We start from the raw sequence: 10,266 nt of genomic DNA, 5'->3' as shown, positions 1-10,266 counted from the left end.
GCCAGCCCGGTTGGGATCTAGCGAGCTCTTTTTCTGGTTTGCTGTCTTCTCACTATATCCTTACATGGGCGGGGGGGGGAGGGAGAGAGAAAGAAACAGCAAGTAAACAAATGCTGGCTTTGCTGCCTCTTCTCACAAGGGTGCTAATCTCATCATCATGGCTGTACCCTCATGTCCTAATTACCACCCAAAGGCCAAATCTCCAAATACTATCACGTTGAGAATTATGGTTTCAACATTTATGAGTTTTGGTAGGGACAGAAGCATTCAGTCCATACCAATTATTGTTTATTTAAAAAATTAATTATTATCTATTAGTAAAATGTAGATGAGTATTAAAAAAATCACCCTCCAATTTACACATTTATAGTTCCCTCTTCTGAAAATCAGACTACTTCTCCATATCTTGTCTTTTGAATTCACTCCCATGAGCCACAATTTCTCTGAGATTTCTGTGGCTATTTAGTGGCACTTGAATTTCCAGAGACTTGCACTCATTAAAGTCACCAGGTCAACTCCTATCACGTTTTATTTCTTGGAACAATTAAAACAAACAATGGCAATTGGCATTCCACGTTTCGAACTATCTAGAAGAGATTCAGAGATCCGTGGTCAGTAACAATTTGCTATTTTGCTGAGGCATGTGGCTGGGGCCCACTCTCATAACCGTAAATGGCATCAGCTTTCTTAGCCCGTGGCAGCTTAGTCAACTGCCCAACACCCCATCTCTACTCTGCCCATATTCTTACTCTTTATACGATCATGGTGATCATGACTTGTCTCTATGAAAATGATGCTGAAAAAAGGGCTGTTTCCTGTTGTTGTGATGAAGGTAAAACAGGTCTAAAAAAAGATGGTATTCTTGAATTTGAAAGCTTGTGAAGGTCTTGAGTCAAATGTCTCATGAATGCCAGGGGACTCGTGCACTCTGGTGACATAATGATGAATTGAAATATGGATTTGTGTTGTGCTGTATATATTTTCTTCCTCCTTCCATCTCAAGAAAGTGTTTGAGTCATTGATTGACTGAAGCTGAAGTTGGTTCAGGGTATCTTTTCTTCTTATCTTCTATGAAAAGCTGAATGTGTTGAAAAGCTTATGCTAAGAGTTCTAGAGGAAGGGTGTGGGGAAGGAGAAACAGATTCTTCCAGAGATAGTGAAGGGTTAGAATTTGATGGGCTTTTGATGCCTCTGACCAGTAGGAGTGGAAAGATCACAGAGGGTATGGCTTCCAGCCTGACATAAGCTCACTGCAATAGAGAGCACCAGGCTTCTATGGACCACAGGGGGGGAACAGAGATAATAACAGAAAAAAAAACCCCCAAACCCAAAAATCCATGTGACCCAAAGATTAGCTATTTGGTAGAAATTGCTAAGTTTCATCAATATGTCTTTTAACTCTCCTTCCTGGGCACAAAGGTCAACTCTCTCTGCCAGCCCCCTTTCCCCCAACATCTAAAATGAAGCCAAGTGACTGAGTCTGGCTGATGGAAAATAGGCTGAAGCCTCAGAATCTCTCCATTGCCACCTCCAAGCTGTCTTTGGTTGAGTGGTAGGAACAAGGATTACAATGCCCAGAGGCTGGCTGGAAGAGTCCACACTGGAAGGAAACTGGACCCCTGAGTTAATGAAGCCCAGGATGGCTTCCTGAACTGGGATCATTACACTGGACTTTGCGTGAGTAAGAAGTAAGGTTTGTATCTTAAGATACTGTGACTTAGAGTAGTTTTTGTTTTTGTCTAATAACTAGTTCCGTTACCCTGCCTAATTCCGTTGCTTTACCCCACTTTCTCATGCAAACACAGATGCCTCCCAGAGCTTATATCTGGAGTAAAGGAGGAGACCCAAATAATAACTGAGATTGAATTTCTTGTCAACTCAGTGGGATCCTTTGGGTTGCATTTCATTTGATTTAAGGACAATTCATTACTTTGAAACAAGACTTGACATTATAGACTGAGTTTTACCTCATTTCTCTACCTGAACTCCTTTGTCTTTCTGGAAAAAAATGTAAACTGAGGAATCTGTCCTCTCTGACCAATAAGTTCTTCAGCATACCTTGGTTCCTGCCAGTGCAGGTGGGTGTCAGCTTCCTGACCTCCCACTCCCATTCTTTTGTTTCCAGCCCCTCTTGGACCTTTCAGGGTATGGGTGCAAGCATTAGAGATCTGGAGAGCAAAGAGCAAGCCTTTCTTTCAGGTCTTTTGCTTCTTTAGTCAATTAATTAGATTAAAATTTCAACTTCAGGCTGCTCTGCTGGTCTCTAGCTGATGCTGTCGCCTGAAAGAAACACTGCCCGCCACACACGCGCTTTTGACAGAAAGAGCTGCTCAAAGCCCCTCCACACCTCTATTCCAAGAATAATCCAAGGAAAGGGTTGATACCTGTGAAAGCTGAGTGCTGAAGCCCTCTCTGTCCACCTCTTCAAAAGAATGACTACCCTCAGTCTGTCTTTATTTTGTGTTAGAGCTCTTCTCTTTCAGTGAAAAGTCCCTGCTCTCTATTCATTATAAAGAATAAAGAGCTTTTCAAGTGTGAGTTGCTAAACCCAGAAAGGCACAGAGCTATTTTTAAGAGGGTTTCAACTCTGAGCTGTCACACCAGGCCAGCCTGCCAGCAGCGAGGTCTTCCAGGGAGGCCGAGGGCAATCTCAGCCTCTCCTCAGGAGGGGACCTTCAGGCAGGAAGCTCCTGGGGCAGAAGCCTTCTAGCTCTCTGGCCCACACAGCCCTGTTGCCTTCATCCCTGGCTCCTCTAAGCAGATCCTCACAAGGGGGTGGGGGGAGTGGTTTTTATTCTCACCCATTTGAGGTTTGCCTGCTGCCTTAGGTTTCTCACATCCACTTCCTCCAAATAGGAAACAATCTGCTTGATTCCCATCCGGGAGCAGAGAGAGGAGGGGGGCCGTCTTTATGTCCTCTCCTATCTTCGTCAAGCCATATGCAACTGGCAGCCACCACGCTTCTCTCTGTGGGAAGAGGATAATCAGAGCTGGATTCCCGAATGAAAGGAGGAACACGCAGAGTCACCTGCTTCGGGTCCATCGGTAGTGGAATCCTTGTGGCCGGGGTCAGTCCAGAGCTCTTCTGAAGTCAGTGCACTTTAGGGGTGGGGAGGGGCTCTCAGACTCAGAGGGAGAGGGCCCGGGTTCAAGTCTCACCTCTCAGAGCCTCTGGTCCTGAGTTTAACGTGAGGATAACAGGACCGTCCTCTCAGAGGCGCTGTGGGGAGGATCCTGCACGGCCATGGGGGTGTGGAAAGGCTTTTTGGCCCCGCAGCGCGCCACGTGGGTTCACCTGAGGGCTGGTGAGAAGTGAACGCTCATTTCTTCCAAGAGCAGAAAAGGGTGCCTGCTGATAGAGGAAACGTCGACAATTTGATAGAAACTATCAATGAATCGGGAGGATGGAGATTAGTTTTCCACCCTCTCATTCCATTAAGCTTCTCCACCAGAAAAAAAATTACAGGGAATGAAAACTCTTCCATTGTTCTTATAGTTTCAAGAAGTAAAAAATATGGATGTATACTGAAATAGTGAGAAAAAAGGGAAAAAATGATCAGCTATATATCATATAAAAATGACTAAAAGAAACAGAGAAATGTATAATACACCATGTACTATAGAGGCACAGAACTTCCAGGGATATATTTCATTAATTTTTTAGGAAAAGATAATAACCACAAAAATACAGGCAAAAGAGAATGATCAAACCTAAGGGGAAGGATAGGGCACATGTATGCAGCTGCTAAGGTTATACTGTTGGCCAATTAGGCTCGGAGCTTCCAGGAGGCCAAGGCAAAAAGGGACATATGATGTTACCAAATTTATATCTTTCATGAGGAACCCCCTACTGCTACCAATTCTTCATCCTTTTTTATCATAAGACTCATAAGCATGGATATTTATCTCCAGGAAGAGAATACTCAGGGAGTTTTATTATGGCATTCTTCAAGTATGTGATGGGCTGCCAGATACAAAAAGGAAAAATTGCTTTGGGTAATTCCAGACCACAAAACTAGAATCAACGAGCGTAAGTTAAGAGGAACAGATTTTGGTTAAAAATAAAGAACTTTCTAACAATTAGAGTTGTCCATAAATGGAATGAGCTATCTGGCAAAGAAGTGAGCTCCCTGTTACTGGAAGTGATCAAACAGAGGCTGGCTAACCATCTGTTAAGGATAAAAAGGATTTGTGCATAATGAGAGAATTATGCAACAACATAATACAAGGCTCTTCATGACAGTTTTATTTATAATAGTAGAAAAGAAAATAGAACCAAGCTAAATGTCCAACAATAGGGTAGTTAGATTATTTATGGTACTTTCATATGATTTATCTTTTTAGTGATTTTATAGATGTTAAAAGTCAAAAAAATAATGACATGGGACGTGCTTAAAATCTATTACTAAGTTTCAAAAAGCAGGCTACTAAAATAGAACATATATATATGTATATATATATATATCATAAAGAAAAGTTGTGTATGAAAGAATAACACTATGGAGTACATACATGAACACATTAATAGTGGTTACTGTCAATGTTTGAATTATGGGTGAGTTTTCTCTTCTGAGCTTCTCACGGTTTTCCAAGTTTTCTGTTTTGAGCACTTGCCACTAAGTAACTGGGGGGGGGGGGGGGGTAAAAGTAAAAAACTCCAGAAGCATTTGTTATTAACTTGTAAATTAAACTAGATGATTCCTATCGTTTTTTCAAACCTAAGATTCAACGATTTCTATTTTAAATAGACCTCAGGCAGCATATCCGATCTTAGGATTCAAGCTGTTAACCACTGTGTTATAGGGCCTTAGAGTTGTGGAAGGATTCATTAAATTAACATTCACAAAGTATCTAACAAGAAAGTGGGCAGTCAGTATGTTCAGTGTCTCCCTAAACTTCCCCATAGCTATGTGAAAGACTTTTTCATGATGTTCCCCAAGGCTGCATTCAATCAGCGCACCAGGGACACATGGCCCAGCAGTAGGTCGTCTTTGTCATCAATGGCACTCACGTCAAACTCAGGGATATTAGAAATCATGTCCCACAGGACTCCATTCTGGGACTTATTCTTTAATATTTCATCAATGATTTACATGGATGGAACAGAAAATAAGCTTCTAAAGATGACAGATGATACATGCTGTTAGCAGATGACACCCATCGTCAGTTAGGAAGGCTAGCATCCAGGACAGGATTAGAATTCCAAATGGCCTGGCAAGATGGAGAAGAGGTGGAGGCAAGAAGAATAAACTTCATTAGCAACTAGCACAGGGTAATACATTTATTAAGAGGGATACATTATACCAGCAGAGCAAGGGCAATGACTAACAATGAACGATTGTTCTGGAAAGAGTTCATCGTTAAAGTTGCTCGTAAGGTAGAAATGAGACAGAAAGTCAAGTAGGAGTCTGGAAATGTACTGGAAAAAATAAGCCTATTTAGGGAAAGTCAATTTTTACATTAGATATTATATTTTAAAAACCATTTTTTTAATGCTGTGGGGGGTTTTCCCCCTCAATCTTTTTCTGGACATCTTGGAAAAGACGCATAGAAAGCAAAAGGAATCGTCCTGATTGCAGATACAACCAGAGGGAGTAGTGAAGGGGCTGAGGTTTTTAATTGAGGAAGACAAGTCAATTGCTGACAGTTCATTTAAGAATTATTTTCTTGCCGCATCTCTGTGCCAGCCTTTGTGCCTGCTGCTAGGAAACAAAGAGAACCAAGACCTGGTTTCTGCCCTTGACAAACATAGAGGTAAAAGGATAATCACTTTCAAGTTTATAAAGACTATTATTTAGAACTTTGACATTTGTGTCATTCCTGGCTAATGCCTACGCCTCTCTTTTATCTCCTCTTCCTTACCTTCTTCCCTCATTTCTTCTTCTTTTCTTTTTCTTCCTTGCCCTAAACGTCAGTGGGCTGCATACCAAGCCCCTCTCTTCTACTGTAGACGATATAATAGACTTCAAGGTAATTCTATAAACTTACCTTTCACCTTGTATATGCTCCAATAAAACTGCAGGGCTGAAGCAAGGCTGGGAGAGAGAAGATAGGTTTTTAGATGCTAAATAGATCAGTTTGACTGGAGAGAATGTTACAGAAGATATATTAAAAATTTTATGATATTAAGGAATTTGAACTTTCTCTTTTTGTGACAAAGTCAATGAAAGTTTATGAGATCGGAAGTGACAAGATCAATGTAGGGTTTTAGGAAGAATAACCTGGTAGTAGGTTGTTAGGGAACAGATTGGAGGCACGGGTCCTGTTAGAAGGTGGTATTAAGCTATAAACAGTAAAGACCAGAATTAGGCAGTAGAGCCAGAAGAAGCAAGAGATATGTGAAGTGAGAGATGCCATAAAGGAAAAATGAATCGAATTTGGTGCCTAAGTAAATCGTGCATCAAAGGAGAGAGGAATTGAGAACAACCTATAGGCAATAGGAAAGGAGTTTGGGAAATGGAAATGGCGTTAACCAAAACGCAGCAGGAGAGAGATGAAAGCAGTTCGTGGTACGGGATCACGATGGGCTCAGGACTAGACAGGCTGTCTTTCTGTTGATGGAATCTATCAACAAGAGCCATATATCCAGCAGGGAGCTAGGAATAGATTTCCTAGGAGATCGTCCTCACAGAGGTAATAGTGTGTTTTGAACTCCTCCACCTGTATATCCCACTGACACATCATACTTCACATGCCTAAGATTGAACTCTACTGTCATTCACAAACGCAAATTAAGCATTGGTTCATTTGCTTTTAAGCATCCAGGCTACCAAAGTCAGAGTCATTTTTGGTACCTTCATCTCCCACCCTTCCTGCTCCCACAAACAACTAGTCACGGAAACAGTTGATTCTAAAAGTGAATATGTGGCTTATCAATTCCTATGGTCACAGTTAATCCTTGCGTGCTTTGTTACCTTAACTATCACACAGTTTTTTAAAACAAGTTTTCTCATAAGTCTGTATTTTGCTACTGTTTCCAGAATGAAATTCAAGGTCTTCCAGGAATGGACATACCAGTTCAGCCTGATCACTGACAGCATCTGTATACACCCAACCTGGAAGCCCCACCAGCTTCCTTGCCTTTCTTCAATGATACCAGGCATTTTTGTGCCTGAGGGGCCTCCATTGATGCTACTCATTCCGGAATAACTTTTCTCACTCAGGGAGAATATCTTTCAAGTTTGGAGTCACATGCCAGGCGCATTGTGAGGGCTTCTCTGACCTCCCAGTGTTTGCCTCCACTCATGCCATTTTTTTTTTTAAAGCAAGAGCCTGAACCAGGGAGGTGGGAGTAGACGGGAAGAAGCAAAGGATGTAATAAAAATCTAAGCAAGGGGTTGTGGGCATGAGGGACACAGAGAAGGAACAAGTTAAAGATAAAAGAACAGTCTTGGCCAGCCCCCTTTGACTGGGGAGAATTATAATGTACAAAAAGAAAAGATTAATTTGGCTTTGAGCATATTTGGGCTGAGGTGCCAGTAATGAACCCAAATTGAGGTCATAGTTGAAAAGCCTTACAAAAATGAAAATGTTGGTTGGGGATAGAGAAAAATATCTGGAAATTATATGCAAATGATGGTACCAGATACTCGGGGATTAGGATAAAGGAGACCTCTGGAGAAGAGGCTGTTAGAGGTTGGTCTGAGGACAGAGCTATGAACGAGTCACCGATTTCTAACATGAAATAAGGAAGTCTGATTATCAGAAACACCAGACGAAGACTGTCTACCGAAGTGAAACTACATATTTTGTTTTCCTAAAAGGTAATTTTTTCGGTCTTTAAACTTTTATGAGAAACTTCTAATTTCTGAGATGTTAGGCTTCTGATTTGAGGAAACTGCTGACTTTCTGCTCAAATTGGTTCTTTTTATTACAAATCTTGATAACTAGCAATGTGAAAATTGGTCATTGCTCTCTCAATAGAGGTATTTCATTCTTATATGGGGTTATCTAGCCCAAACCAACAGCAACCAAGTATTAGACTGTAGAATTTGAAGGGAAGTAGTTTAACAGGGCTGGTTTTCACGTGATCTGATGACATATTGCAGGTGGGGGGAGGGGCTGGAATAAGATGGGCTAAATGGATTCAATTTGACAAAATCACAGCTTTTAAAAGAACTTTTCTTGAGCGCATGGGTTCTTTGTCATTTGGGGAGAAATTTATTGAAATAGAAATAAAAGTATTATAAATAGAAATGCTTGTTGTAAAAATAATTTAAATGATCCACAAATATAGAAGTAAATGTAAAAGCTTGACTACAGTAAGCAATTTGGCCATAACCTCTTAGACACTTTTAGAATACATACACAATCATATCTGCACATATCTTTTCCATTTTGGCTTGCTCAACTTCAACCATCTCATCTCCACTAAAAATGACACACGCCGGCAATTAACAACTTCATTAATAAAGGTTACTTTTGTCAGCGCATCCACACACATTACATTTCACGTGCATTATATGCTGGTGCTCACTCCAATGCTCAGAAGCAGCCAGGTTGGGATCCCTCGTGTCATTTTATAGACCTTGTAATTTGTCCACACTCGAAGCTAATTTGCTGAAGAAGTTGTGACTGAGCTTGTTTCCTCCACACCAAACAACAAGTGTCTTTTCCTACATGACACTGTTTCCCACCAGGGGATTCCACACCCAGAACTTCCCAAGCTCACAGAATAGTTAGCTCAAAACTTAAATTAGGGTACGATTTTGAACATCACCATACAGTTGCCTAATAGTTTTCCTTAGAAGAGAAACGGGTGGTGTTCCCAGCTTGATCTGCCAAGTAACTTGATCCCATTTTGAAGTGATGGAAAAGGAAAGTACAAAAAAAACCCAAACCACTCTGCAGAACCCCACACTGATGTCTTTAAATGCAATCCAGCTAATAAATAATGCTGGCAATGGGTACACCCACTATTGGACAGCATCCTGTTAAAAAAAAAAAGAAAAAGACGACAGACCCATTACGGAGCTGCTCATGCTAAGCCCCATGGCACCAAATAGAGACTTAACTCAGGGTAAGGCTCTCCCTGAAATGGAATATTAAACCAGTGAATCAGGAATCACCTAATCAGCAATAGTTAGGTGATATGCCTGAAAGACCCCTGCCTCCCCTGAATTAAAGTGACCTTGCACAAAAAGTCTTTCATTTTATACAACTCCTTGGAGCTCCTTTCTATCTGGTAGATTGGATTGCTAGATCCAAATTTATTTTTGCTCAGATTAACTCTTAAAATGTTAAATATTCCTCAGTTTATCTTGTGACAGTTTTAATAAAGGGAAATTTGAGGGAGAGATGCAAGATAGTGTATAGTGGAAAGAGCACTACTATATTTAATTTCTGAGAAATATTTTTATCCACATTTTAATACTTTGAAATAGGCATTCATCTTACAAATCCACGGGTCTTTGAAGTGGTAAAGAGCAGTAAATGGAGACTCATTAAAACAAGATTCATTTTAAATAAAGATTTTATTTATTTAATTTTAGAGAGAGGGGAAGGGAGGGAGAAAGAGAGGGAGGGGAACATCAGTGTGAGAGAGATACACCAATCACACACCCCCTACTAGGGACCTGGCCCACAACCCAGGCATGTGTCCTAACTGGGAATCAAACTAGAGACCTTTCAGTTTGCAGGCTGGAGCTCAATCTACTGAGCCACACCAGCCAGGGCTAAAATAAGATTCCTGTCTAAACTTCTACATTTCCTCATCTTGGACAGGCCATTTAATCTGCCAGGGTTGTGAACCTGGGCAACATACAGGAAGCTCACTACAGATGATAAATGATGCTCTTAATGATAACTAACGTTTATTGAAGGTGTACCTAGTTCCAGTTACTGTTCTTAGCACAATGAGAGAATTTTCTCATCTAATCCTCACAATGAATTGCGCTGGCTGGTGTGACTCATTTGGTTGGAGCATTACCTGGTAAACTAAGAAGTTGTGTGTTTGAATCCTGGTCCACGGCACATGACTAGGCTGTGGGTTCCATCCCTGGTTGGGGAGCAAATGGGAGGTCCCAGGTCCAGGTGCATAGGACAGGCATCAATTGATGTTTCTCTGTCATATTGATGTTTTTTCTCTCTCTCCCTCCCTTTATCTTTCTCTAAAATCAATAAGCATTTCTTCAGGTGAGGATAAAAAAATAGTAATCCTCACAGTGAATCCTTTAGGAAAATCCTATAAATATCCCAGTTTTATAGATGAGCAAAGTTAGATTTAGAAAGCTCAAATAAAAATAATTACAGGTTAAAACTGGTGAT

The 10,266-nt window shown here is 40.9% G+C and overlaps 1 long non-coding RNA gene across 1 annotated transcript; it reads left to right on the top strand.

The window, feature by feature from the left end:
- The first annotated feature begins 1,445 nt into the window (after nt 1–1,445).
- On the top strand, nt 1,446–7,426 carry LOC118985960 (uncharacterized). The gene is made up of 3 exons (XR_005066242.1): nt 1,446–1,677; nt 2,857–3,068; nt 6,981–7,426. It is a non-coding gene; the product is annotated as an uncharacterized LOC118985960 (long non-coding RNA).
- Nucleotides 7,427–10,266: the final 2,840 nt, after the last annotated feature.

The sequence above is a fragment of the Sturnira hondurensis genome, unplaced genomic scaffold (genome assembly GCF_014824575.4).
Source record: "Sturnira hondurensis isolate 20B ecotype Veracruz unplaced genomic scaffold, ASM1482457v3 Scaffold0004136, whole genome shotgun sequence".
NCBI classification, from domain to species: Eukaryota; Metazoa; Chordata; class Mammalia; order Chiroptera; family Phyllostomidae; genus Sturnira; species Sturnira hondurensis.
Note: the sequence above shows the minus strand (reverse complement) of the source record. Positions and strands in the feature narration are given on the sequence as shown.